The sequence below is a fragment of the Phalacrocorax aristotelis genome, chromosome 3 (genome assembly GCF_949628215.1).
Source record: "Phalacrocorax aristotelis chromosome 3, bGulAri2.1, whole genome shotgun sequence".
Taxonomy (NCBI): domain Eukaryota; kingdom Metazoa; phylum Chordata; class Aves; order Suliformes; family Phalacrocoracidae; genus Phalacrocorax; species Phalacrocorax aristotelis.
The window spans coordinates 93,029,267-93,042,968 of NC_134278.1; the positions used below are offsets into that span (position 1 = coordinate 93,029,267).

At 41.0% G+C, this 13,702-nt stretch overlaps 1 pseudogene; it reads left to right on the top strand.

Moving 5' to 3' along the window:
• The window catches only part of LOC142055069 (small ribosomal subunit protein uS5m-like), a 71,150-nt pseudogene that overhangs the window by 42,237 nt on the left and 15,211 nt on the right, over positions 1–13,702 (top strand).

Genomic DNA, 13,702 nt, shown 5'->3' on the forward strand with positions numbered 1-13,702 from the left:
GGGATGTCTGTCACTGGAGATTTTTAAAAGCAAGTTGCATAAATCTGTCAAGAGAGGGTGGGGAGACAAAATCGGTAACCTTCTAAGACATTTTCCTATGATTCTCTAAGACTTTTCAGGTGCATTTCATTTAATCTGTAGGACATCTTTGTGCACGCCAGTTTTTTCTTACTTCATAAGTAATTTAATTATTAAGGTTAGGGCAGATTTACCTTCAAAGATATGCACTTGGCTCCCAGGTTTTCATCTGACCCTACAATGAGGTGAAAGTAGATCTGTACTATTCTTAGTATATGTGATGGGAGGGAACAGGAGTGCTTTCCTCCCTAGCAGCAGCTGGGACTAGCCTGTAATCTAGTCCATATATATATATATATGTATGCGGAGATATATATATATCTGTATGTATGCAGGTATATATACCCGGAGCAGATGAACTGTTCTTTTTCTGTTTTGGATGCGTTTGAGGGCAATGCTGCCCTGTTAGAACTTCCAAAGGACTCTACCAAATGTCCTACCTGAGTTAAAAATATATTTCCTTACTTCTCCTCATTTCTAGAGTCCCCTCTCCCCCAAAATGTAGCGAATCCCTCCATCACTGAGCTCATGTTTCTTTCTTATAGTCTGTTTGCCCTGAAACAGCATTATGCAGGCATTGTCTCAGATGTTTCGGCTGCTCGATGGTATGAAGATGTTGAGCAAAATCACTTTCCAGTATCTGCTGCTCCAGTGGCGATAACATCCTTGCAAATGAAAAATAGTTTCTTTTTCGTTTTTTTTTGCCTAACATCTTTAAACTTTTTTATAGACCTTTCTTTGCCTTGCTGCCTGAGTCATTTTTTTCCTGAATTAAGTTCTCATCTCTTTTTCTTTTTTTTAGTATTCCAGCACTTAGACCTTAGAGTAAGATGAGTATTTGTAGAGTCCCTTCTGTTATCTTGACAAAGCTATATTGTTCTCTGGATATGATAAATATTTATTTTAAAACTAAATTGCTATTTAAGATCAATTTTTACTTTCCAGAGTCCTCAACAGAATGTGTGAGGTGATACTGGTATGCACAAGAACAAATGAAATGAAAGTTAATGAAGGATATCTTTTCCATTAATGCGTGTACTCAGTCTAAATCTTAAGATAACATTTATGAAAGGATCTGACCTTCACTGGCAGTTCATATTTAATGCTCTATATGTTTTGTGTATCTAAACAGACATGAATATAAACCTATACAAATGAGTTTGGTATCAAGAGTTTTTGTTCTCTCAAGTATCTCTAATATATTCTTGTCAGATTTGTCATTGGTGCCTAGAGAGGTAGAAAATAAAATGAGTAGCAAACTTGCACTTAATGTCACAGGTGGTTTATTGCAATAATAAGTACGTTGCATGCTTCCATACCTTATTGCATATGCTAGTGTGCCTATGTCTAGACTTCTCCAAAACAGCTTTTAAAGGATAGTATTATTGGGAAAAAAGCTGGTGATCATCTGATCATGTGTAAGTGCTCACATTTTATGCATTCTTATTTTAACATGCAAAACACGTTATTCCTACGTTTAAAACCACACGTGTCCAGTTTCACTTGAGATGCTAAAATATCAGAAAGCCTTCTCTTTTTTTTTTTTTTTTTTAGTTCCTCTTAGATCAGCAGTAGCTCTACACACAGTAGATTGTTGAGGTGGGTTTTGGAAAACCCACACAATTTGTTAAAGTTGTTTAAGTAAATGAGTTGTTGGAGCGGACTGGGCTCTCTGGGCTTTGACTCTGATGTAGCAAAGACCATTTGGACCACTTAGCCTTCAGCTGTGTCTGTGTTGGAAGGCAACTTGTAATAGTTGAGTTGCATGGGCACCGCTCATAAAGGAAGTGATTTTACTTAATGAGCCCTGCAGTTGGCAGAGCTTTCAGTTAATTGAAAGGACACATTGCAGAAAAGTGGCTGTTACTTTGTTTCTGTGACATGTCACAACTGACTGTCAGTTTGGATACCACAGTAGGAATTTACTAAAGTTGGCCGTTTTGTGCTGGCATAATTATTTACAGTCAAATTCATTAGATTAAACAACAAAGTGAGTTGCTGTGCAGTGCTTCCATGTGCTATAGAAATGTGTTTCAATGCTTTATTATATCTGAAAAATAAAAAAGCTTTTAGAAGCAGGCTGGGGCTCTAGTGTTAAATGAGATTGCCACAAATGTGAACTGAGAGAGAGGAGTGTTTTTTTTGCAGAAAAATAGCAGCAGCAGCAAAAAAGCTTCTAAATTCAAAGCAAGCAGTTAGCTCATGGTAATTAAGTCCTATAATTTTCTGATAGCAGGTATGAGTTTTGAAATAAACAGATCTTCTTTAGCATTCTTAATTTAAATAGATGGCATACATGATGCTATTTTTATGTCTTTTCCATAATTTTTATTTTCGCAACAGTACAGGAGATTAAAATAATGTTTGCTGGGAAATTATACTTTGCAGCAGGAAACTGAAAGCCATTTTTAAAGGACTGTCTTATGAACAAAGATACAAAAGCCACTTTCTGGTGTGATTTTGCTACTAAAAAGGCTGTGCTCCCTTGCTGTGAGAGAAATTGCTTATTGAAGAGTTTTCTTATAGTGTAGAAACAGAAAAGCTAACTTGATTTTTCCCTGCTTGTAGAATACAGTACAGACAAGATCAGATTTTCATGTAAAGTAGAGCTAAAGTTGTCACAGAGAAAAAGCTAGCTTGAGTAAGTGTTAAGGGGCAGCAGCAGGGACTGCGTATTGGTTTTGTTTCTGTCTTTCTTATAGACAATTGCGTTACTTGGAGTAGGTGACTTGTGCTACTTGGACTGTTTCTTTCTTTCCCTGCCAACCTGAAGGCAGATTTCCTGTTTTGCTCATATATTATGCATAAGAAGAATTTCTGTGAGTAAAACTAGTGGCAGTATTTACTGTCATTTAACATAATGTAATAATAGTGGTAATGACAATTTACAGTTGTTGATATACGCCATTCTTATTAACTGGAAGGCTTCATTTGGTGTATCATCCATCCTCAGATGGATTTTTCTTTTCTCTCCAAAATCAACATAGTAACATAGTAAAAAGAAGTAGCCTACATGATGTCAAGTGTTATGATAGTATTTTTCTTGTAGTGCAATCAATATTAGAAAGTAAGACCTAGTAATCAGTAAGGTCTGAAAGCACATAACACGAGGCTTTGAATCTCTTTCATGAAGAGGAGCTTGGTAAGGGAGAAAATAAAGTTATAAATTATGCCCTTTGCAAAAGGTAGATCTCTGGGTTTTTTTGTCCAACACAGAAGTTGTCCTCTGCCAGGTGTGAAAATTCTGCCTTTTGATTACTCACTATTATGGTCATGCTTTTTTGTTTCTAATAAAGAGAACTTTACTTGAAGAATTTTGTGCAAGCATGGCCCCTTGTAGCTGGGTCAGTGCAATCTTTCCAGTGGCAGAACAGTTCCCTTTTTCAGCTAGATGGTTAGGATATGGTACTTCCATTTTTAAACAAAAGAAAGATTGAATTCTGTTTGAATGTTAAATTACAGAAAGGTATAGACTTGCTAAAGAAGTGCAGGTCAGGCAATACACTCAGTTTGTACAGAGAAAGGGTGCAAAAGGCAGCAACATGAAGAGACTGATACTATCCTTAATGCTGCTTTCTGCAGATACAAATACACTGGTGCTTTGGTTTATATACAGAGCTTCGTATGTCATGAGCTGGGTCCTGGGATGTTGGTACTATCCGTTTTGGTCCCTGAAATACAAAATCATTTTATGTTGCTATTTTAGTTCAGGGTTATAGATCATTCTTTCTGATTTTATAGGTAAAACTGTATTTGGACCTTTTTATTTTGGGTGTTTGCGTGGTTTTTGTTTGTTGGTTTAACTTTCTAAGAGTGTGGGAAGGGAGGCAATAGAAGAGGACAAAAGAGATCTTTTTTTAACACTTGCATAGTAAAAATAACTAACTCGATCTTCCTTAGATAGAATCAGTCCAAGTAAATTGCATTGAGTGGGTAATTCAGTGGATATTCTGAAAAGCATACGCATTTTCCCAGGAATTGAGTTAGCGATGAACCCTGCAGAAGGCCTCTGAGAAGAAATACTTTTGTCTTATAATCAAGGTAGTGTGCAGTAAATGAAGCCCAGTTCTACGCCTTTCTCTCTCCGTTCATATTCGAGTCCTGATGTGGCACGACTTCATGCAAAACCTGTAATTTCTTAAAGCTGGTGGTTTCTGACAAGTGAGTTTGGTCATTTGCTTGTTCTTCCACTGTTTTATTCAGACATTCAGCTGGATTCAAGCATGCTTGTTTTGATTGTCTGAGACCTGTTTGGATGCAGCATTTACCTCAACTGTTGCGTGGCACTTTGGAGAAGCAAGGCTGAAGAGAGCAGTTGGAAAAAAGCAGTTTTCTGATCAGGGTCTGCACAACTTGCATCTGATGCAGGTTGTGCGGCCCATATGCTGCCCATTTGGATTGCTCAAATTTGCAAGGCAACGTACTGTGTAAATTAGACTTTATTTTGTGAGCTTACTAGCAAGGAAAACACACGCACATATCAAACAAGCACTCAAATCCCTTTGTACTGACTAATATGAACACATGAATTCACTGGTTCATAATATATTTAATGAGGTTTCTAACGCAGAAGTCCTGTAATTCGTAACTTGCAACTTGTAACTCATGTACCTGTGAGCAAAATAGTTGCCAAACCAACAGTAAGAGTGCTCATCCTTCCTCCTCTGCAATGGCATGGGCATCCCCTGTGGCACACTGGGAAACACAAAAGTCTCAGCAGTCTGGCTGCTGTTGGACTTCAAAATATTTTTGGGTAAGCTGACAAATCTATACCATCCAGCTTGGAAATTTGGTCTGTACCATTGCCATGAGTTAGGGGATTCTGAAGAAGCTGACAGACAATCGGTATGCAAGGATGATGGCTGCTGGGGATGGCAAGCTGCAGGTGGCAGTGGCTGCATAATGACCTTTAGCCCCCCCTTGGCCATTGTGTTTGCCATCATGTTGCCCTCACTTCGACCTAGTGGAGCTGCTGCCAGCATACGTCAGGCCTTAGCCTGAGCTGTGTCTTAGCCAAAATCTGAGCAGGAGTAGAGTGAACAGTCACTATTCCTAGCTGGAAAAGATTAGCAGGAGTTTCAAGGTCTATTTTCTTGCAGTTGAATGTCACCTGTACTCATTTAATCATCTGAATCCAGCCCTTGGCAAATATCAGTGGGACAGTAGAGTCAGTTGGTTGTATGGTGACTCTCATTCTGTTCTGGGACTGTTCAGGGACAGTGACACTAGGAAAGAGTGTCACCAAGCCACAGAGAATTGACTTATCTTAGAAACAGTAGCTTTATGCTGGCACGTGGCAGGGGTAAAGTCAGAAAAACAAAGGTTGTTGGGTCAAAATGATATGAAGGTCCTTGTCTTAAGTCCTTCTAAATGTATTGTCACAAAAGTGCATGCAACTGTAGAGAGTTATCTGTAGGGAATATTAACGCAGAAGAGAGTTATAACTGTATCACTCATTTTGTCATTTGTTTTGCATCCACTTAACAAAAATAAATTGTCTAAGTGCAGCAGCGGGTTGTTAACAGAATATAAGGCCATAGTTTCATCTTTCCATGAAGTAGCAAAAAAACAACGAGTACGTGTTTGTTTTAAGACCACGGAATTAATCTTGGCAGACTTGCTGCTTATGACAAAAAGAATATTCCCTAATATGCAGTCTGAAACCTTCATTTCCTGTAATAAGTCATTGGAAATTGTTTTCCTAGCTATTGTTTTTGCAAAGGCTGCAATAAAAAAGGCTTGTGAAAAGGAAATGCTGCATGAAATTTGAAATTACAGTGTCTGAGATCCAGTGTTTGACATCCTTGACTGAATAATTATGTGGTATACAGGATACTCTCTGAGTAATAATTTACTTCAAATGAGATGTTGACTCAGAAGTACTTTTGGACTATTGGAGCTCTGGATTTTGCTTTTAGATCTACAGGGAAGTTTTCTGTTCCCTGGATGATACTGACAGTGTCTTGAGTTTGACAATGAAAATTTGAGTCGGTTTTTAAGATAGTACCTGAAGCAGCTTGTCATGGGAAAGAATGAGGGGTCAGAGCTGTACATTGGAATGTATTTCTGATATTCTTAGGGTTCTCAAGAGTTTTGGCCTGCCTTTAAAGCAAAGTTTAGGGATGCTACCTTCAACTGGTTCTACTGATTAAATAATTCAATCTTTTTATCTCTTTTAACTGTCAGCCTGTGTGGATAAAATAATTGGCATTTGGAACATTCAGAAGCTTTAAACTGAATTATAATTGGTGATGATTATGGATCATCCCCTGAAAAGGAAACAAAGCCGTTTCAGAAGTAGTGTGGCTTTGAGCATGTGTTATCGTGGGTTAATCTAAAGAATTTGTACTCAGATGTGAGCTATAGTATGAAGCCACGTTTAGACACATGCTGTGTCAGTAGGGCATTTGAGCTATATTATTTTTCCTAGTGAGTTATACAACAAGAGTTTCACGCATGTGAAAACTATCAACACTAAAAATAGTTTAGTCAATTGTTTCTCTGCAGATTGCGCTCATTACTAATTTGGATGAGAACTCCACTTGGGGTTTATCCTAGAGCTGTGATGAATCAGCCCACATGAAAAACACTTCGAGTACCTGGTCAAAAACTTTCATCAGTTTTGCTGAGTGAGGGGTTGTCCTGGTTTCGGCTGGGATAGAGTTAATTTTCTTCCTAGTAGCTGGTATAGTGCTGTGGTTTGGATTTAGCATGAGAATAATGTGATAACACTGATGTTTTAGTTGTTGATAAGCAGCGTTTATGCTAAGTCAAGGGCTTTTCAGCTTCCCATACTCTGCCAGGGAGGAGGTGCACAAGAAGCTGGGACAGGGCACAGCCAAGACAGCTGATCCAAACTGGCCAAAGGGATATTCCATACCATATGACATCATGTTCAGTATATAAGCTGGGGGGAGTTGGCCAGTGAGCAGTGATCACTGCTCAGGGACAGGCTGGGTGTTGGTCAGCAGGTGGTGAGCAGTTGCATCACTTCTTTTTCCTTGGTTTTGATCCTCTCTCTCTCTCTCTTTTGTTGTTTTTCTTTTCATCACAACTTGTTACTACTATTATTTTATTTTATTTCAATTATTAAACTGTTCTCGTCTCAACCAACAAGTTTTCTTACTTTTGCCCTTCTGATTCTCTCCCCCATCCCACCAAGGTGAGGGGGAAGTGAGCGAGCAGCTATGTGGTGCTCAGTTGCCAACTGGGGTTAAAGCACAACAGGGGTAGGAGTTCAGATTATTTTCTGTATTGCTGTTTCATCACTTGCCATGTCCTTGGGGGACAGATGCACTGTGAACAAGATGGCTGGTTCTAATCTTCCTGCTTCTCAGAGGTTATAGCTACTGAATCAAACTCTTTGAGAGAGAAGTACTTTATTCATTCTACCGATGGCCAAGATGGAGAGAGTACTGACTGTTAAGGTATGTGCTAAAAGGCCTGTCCGCTGACACACAAAGGAGCGCAGAGGCATAGCAGGTATAGGAACCCGACTAACACCCTGCCGGCACTCCTCCCAGGACCATCACAGGAGAGCTGTAACCGCATCAGTGGCTCATCTGCACAGACCAGAGGGGCACAGAGGCAGGCGAGGCAATCAAAATTACAGACTCGGAGAAAAAGGCACCCTGTTTGGCTCCTTCTGGGGCTGTATGGGGTATCGTCGGCCCCATGGCCCAGGGCTGATGTCTGTCAAGATGAGGCTCTCCAGAGCACCCCACAGTCTGAGGGGGGCTTACTGCCAAGGGATAAGGGACACATTATGGAATACAGGGGAAGAGCATTTCAGTATTACACAAGACTTATGGGATGTCTAGGGCAGGAAACAAAGGGAGAGCAAGGGAGAGATCTAGGTGATCTGGGAAGGAGTAAGTGGGAAAATAGAGGGATAAGGGATAGATAAGATAGCCTTACATGTAAGCAGGGCTGGTCAGTATGCGTGTCATGCCATGACCTGTGTCTGATCAGTACAGTCTCTCCTGACTTCTTATTAAACTCAATTTCTAACCATTTTCTTGGGCCAGGGGCTCTTGTTTACTGTGTGCATGTATGCTTATGGAGGGGGGTCTAAGTGCCAGCAACTAGAGTATATATCTTTCCCACTAATGGACCTTCGTCCTGATCGGGGGGAGAGAGAAATGGAATGAGGCTGTTAGTGCTGTTTGTGTGAGTGCTGTTCATTTCTGTTTGGGTTGATCTGTAGGGCTTGCTGTGTATATGTGCATATATGTGTTGTATAAGTGTGTTTATGTCTGTGCCCGCTGGGATTGCATTCCCAGCTTTCTTTATGGGTACATGGATGGAGAGTATCTCCTCCTTTAAGGGTGCATGGTTAAGGACCTTTCCAATGTAAAAAGGGAATAAGGGAGAAGCTGTAGAAGAGAACATACAGAGACACAAACCTGACTGACAAACTATAAGGCAGGTGGTTATGAGAACCAAACCTAGTCAGCCACACTAATTGCTAAGGGTATGTGGAATGTGAGAGTGTTTATTTCATTAAGATTATCTGATAGAGGTCCAGTGGGATACTAAGGAAAGGGGAAAGCTGTAAGCAAAATACACGGAGACACAAACCTGATAGACAAGCATAATGGGGGCAAAGAAAAGAAACAAACCTTGTTGGTCACACTCATTGGTAGGCTATCAAAAAGCTGCAGGCAAACCAGTACTTTGCAGCTGATAAGGATGCAAACCTGAGGGTCCACGATGTTGGAGAGGTGTTGCCAGAACTATGCAAACTGGTGAAGGAATGTGCGTTGGAAGGGTCTGGGGAAGAACGAAGGAGGAATAGGCAGAAAGGAGTGTAAAAGGAGCTGGCTGCATTTAAGCTGGGGCCAGTCCCTGCACTTACCTGAGCCCTGTGCCTGATCACCACAGTCTGTCTTCTTATTAAATCCTTTCATAATTATCGCTGTCATATCTCTTTGTCGTGTGTGTGTGTGAAGTCTGCAGGGACTAAGTGCAATGACTTCTTGGGAGGACTGGTGTTGAGTGGACACTGGGCCAGCAGCTGGAATCTGACTGGTGATGTGGGTGCCCTGTGGCCTCTGGTGTCAGCTACTGGAAAAAGTGAGGGTCCTAGCATCAGTATTTGGAGGGGCCATAGTTCTTGGGATCTAGGGAGCATCCTACAGAATTTGAGCCCAGAGTGCCAGCGACATGAGGGGACCAGTGGGAGTGAAACTGGTGCCAGCAACTGTAATCAAACTGGGGGTATGGCCCCCCCTGACTTGTGGTGTCATCAGCTAGAGAGAGTGGGGTCTCAGTGCAAGCTACTGGAGCAGGTGGGGGTCTTTGCCACCAGCCACTGAAAATCAGCTACTGGGAGTGACCAGGGTGAGTGAAGCAAGTCAGAGGCTCGGTGCTGGCGCTTGGGACAGGATTCCAGGTCAAAGCCTGTCTGTCTGGTACCAGCTGCTGTGGAGGCAGCAGGGAGGTAAGGGTCTGTATCTGCCCCAAATCCGGTGTTTGTTTGGCAGGTGTAATTTACTAGCAAACTTCAAGCTGGCCTAGCCAGTGAGTAGAAAGCCTGAGGTCTGGGCATAGGGTCAGGCAAGCAGAGGACCAGTTGTTCGTATTCACAGGGACCCGTGACTGTGCAGTGCCTTTGAGATGAGTGTGTGAGTGCTGTGTTTTCTACTGAGGACCAGGCTGGACTAGCTGGCAAGTAGAAGATCCATGAAGCAGGTAAGAGGGCCTGGGCATTGCTGTCAGATGGACTGGGGGCCCATGCTGGTACTTGGGGGATCCGCAACGTGCATGTGCTTGTGAATCTATAGAATAGGGCATGTGGGCCTGCACTAGTCAACTTCCATCTCTACCAGTCGAGGAAGGAGATGTGGCTGTCTATACTTAGGTTTTATGCAAGTCCTATATGTACGTGCTGTTTTAGGCAATGCCTTGTCTGTGACATACTGTAACTGGACGTGTCAGCATCCTGCATGTGTGTCTCTGGGATACATAGTTGGCTTTGCTACTTTTTGAACCTGCAGCCACAACCCTCAGCCTGGCTGGGCTGGGCTCCAGTGGCCAGGCGGGTCAAAGTCCTGGGTCCGGACCTGTGGGAGGTGGTGTCCACTCCTGATATCCTTTAACACCTTGCTACTTGTGGGACCTGGGAACATGGAGCTATGGCAGCCTCATCTGCTGGGCTACTGAATTCAGCTCACCCTAACACATACTAAACATCAGTATGGACTGACAAATTCAAGAGTTAGCTGTTCTTGAGAAGGTCATATCTTAGTAATCATAGCAGAAGACAGACTAATTTGCCTTTTCCTGAAGCACTGCCCTTGCCACTGCCCACCATTTCCACACTTTTAGGGAAGCCATATGACACCCTTATCACTTGTCAGCAATACTAGTTCTGTCCTCCAGCCAGCTCGTGCAATTTCTGATTTTTAGGTAGAGTAGGTTTAAGATAGAACTGGGAGATGTTCTGTCACTGTGGTAAAATTCTGCTCTGCCCCTGGTGCTTTTCACAGAGGAGGCTGACAGGGGCATGAGCTAGCTAACATGGGCTTGATTTTTGTTTACAAGTTTATTCCTCAATTCTTTTGGGTGGCTGGCTTCCCAAGCCTTTTAGCTATATCCCTGAGCCTCTCTAGGCTCACTTGCATGGAAGTGCTTTTCTTTCAGCATTGCACGCTGCTCTTGTTTTATCTTGTCTCACCTTGTACCTTAGAGAAGTATTGGGAGCAGAGGACCTTATGCCATGAGGGGATCAGCCTGTGCAGACGCTGTCCTGGGATAACAGCAGTAAAAGTGCCAAGACTGTGGCCTAGAGGTGGCAGGTTCCTAAAAATCATGACTAGAATGTGATTGCTAGAAAGAAGGACTTTCCAAGGGCAATCAGTTTGGCCTGTCATTCATTCTGCTTTTTCAAGAACAAAGCTTATAGGGAAGTGTTGGGATTTTACCTTTTTCTGACAGACTGCAACAGCTGATACATACTTGAAATCACAGTAATCTTTAGCAGCCTGTCTCTTGACTGTAGCCTATTTCCACACTTTAAACTCCATCTTTGAAACTGTTGCTTGCTATTTCTTCTCCCAATAAATGTTTGAGGTGGTTTCATTTTATATTTGAGAGATGCTGGTTTTTCCCAGCTGTCAGAACAAAGCTGAATTTGCATTATCACCACTGGATAATGGAATGCAGGGAGACTGAGGAGTGTCAGTCTGAGGGACACTGTGATTAAGGTTGAGCATGCGTCTCACTTCAAATTTTAAAAAGTGCCTTTAAATCTGGCTTGAGTGGCAATCTAGTAAATAGGGGTAATTGTGTCTTAGTTTCAGCCACTTTTCAGAGGTCATGCTGTTTTAAAAGTGGCATATTGTATTAATTAATTATGGTGCAGGTTAACGATAGGGTTTCAGCTGTGTGCTTTATTTCCAAGACGGAAGGGAAGCATTGCTGAGCACACTCCAGAAGAGCACTGCTTTCTTTGATGTAAGGAAGCACGGGGCTGTGGCGGGGAGAATCTAAGGACACTGTTGTTGCAGCAGTCATGGCTGCCTGCGCACATTACCAAGCTTGAAAGGCCTTCACAGCGTTTCAGGAGAGATGTAATAGCACTGATTGTGATGGGTGACTGAGTACATTTTCCTTCAGAGCTGCTCAGAAACAACTGACAAGTGCAGTTTCAGGAAGGCTTCTGGAGAAGCTCATTGCGTGTGTCTTTATTGCCACCTTCTGGGAAGGGAAAAGAATAATTTCTTTGTAGACTAGATTCTACAAACATCACACCCTTTATTTTTGACAATATGCATGCCAACTTTTTTTTTTGCACAAGTACTTATTCAGATTGGCAATGGAAGACAAAAGTATGTGCAAAGCAAAAATAGTATGCTCTTGATGCTCCTGAGGAGATCATTCTACTTCACTCTCTTTTCTTTCTTTCATCATTATTTTGCATTTTCTGTAAATAGCCTATTTCCACAGGCACTTTCATCTTAGGGGGCTTGGTTTTTTTAGATTGTTCTTGTAAGCAATAAGATTGCAGAAAGAAAAATGGCTTGGAATAAGCAATTAGCAAAGGTGATACTTCTTCAAAGTGCTCTCTAGGGTATATGTGCACCTTAATTTAACAGCATCTTTATTCTAATGACAGCAAGGTGGAATTTTTCAGAAGCACTCGTTCCCAATCTATGCCTAGTGATGTCAGTGGAAGTTTCTTTTTTTTGTGAATTTCGGTACGAATGTTTATGCCATGACCAAGTATTTTATACTAATCTACTTTCAGATGTATAGCGCTACAACCAAACTAGCTTACTGAAGAATTACATATAGGGTAAAGGGGAGAGCACTGCTTAATTAATGTATTAACAATGCATGTTTTATTTAGCTGTTGTTATAATTTATGGAAATCATATTGAGGCTTCAAGAAAGTAGATCCTGATGCATTTAAGGGGAAGAGGAGAAATGAATCGTGAAGTAATTTGTATCTTTTGCCTGGTAATTCTGAGACACAGATATTAACACAGTCAAGCAATATCCAGTATGTTATTTTATATGTATATATACTATATATTATATTTTTATATTTTATATATAGTTTATATATTATACCATATATAAGCTATATATAAAATATATGTCTGTATTTAAATAAACAAAACCAAGGAAACTAGAACAGGAGCTAGATGGACAAATGATCCTAGATGATATATTAGACCATTTAAAGTGGGAGACTATAAACCAGTGACTTGTCTGTAGTCACACAGGGGAGTCCGTAGCAGAGGCAGAAACAAATTTAGATTTCCAGAATGATAACCATAAGGCTACCTGCCTCCCTGGTGGTGGTTGTGTCCCCCCACTCCAAACTAAATAGCTTTCTTGCATCTCTGCTTCAATTTCTTGCAGAGTTTCTTTAAATGTTTCTAGTTCCAGGAATGAAATACCATTTTCTCCTTCCCCTCTCTTAAATTAAGTCTTCTTTTTAGCAGCTGTCATCTCAGTAATGAGACTGCTTTCTGCAGTCTGCAAGTAGATTTCAGTCCAAAGTTTTAACCCATGTAGAGCAACAACATGCCTTGAGCAATTCCTGAGTGCTTCTAAAATATGTTGAAATGTGAAGGAGGCAGTGAGATATTAATGTCACTTTCAGTATTTTTCCATGTTTTCTCATCACAATTGAAATCACACATGAAGATAGTGGCGTTAGAGCATTATCTGTTGTGCAGCTAAACACAACAGAGGGAGTATTTTCATGAAACTACTGAGGTAACTTCTGTGTCTGAGTAGAGGTTTTTAGCAGCCTTTACGTATTTAATGCCTTGAAGCCAGTGTTCCACTGCAGATGATACCCATTGACAAAGACAATATATATTGTAAGGTTTCATCACAAACCTCTAATTCCTTTGGTGAACTGACTCTCTTTAAAGAAAAAAAAAATACAGCTGGACTATGCCATAACCAGATGCTTTGTAATTTATTTTTTCTTCAGGTGAAAAATGTGTTTTGTATGAAGGCAAAGGAAGGCAGAAAAAAAATCAATAAGTGCCTTAGTGGCTATTGGAAATGGTAAAGGGGCTGCAGGTATGTGCATTTACTGTATGTGAAAGATGCCAAATTAATAATTGTTTGTGATAGGACTTCAGGAGTTATGGTGATTTAA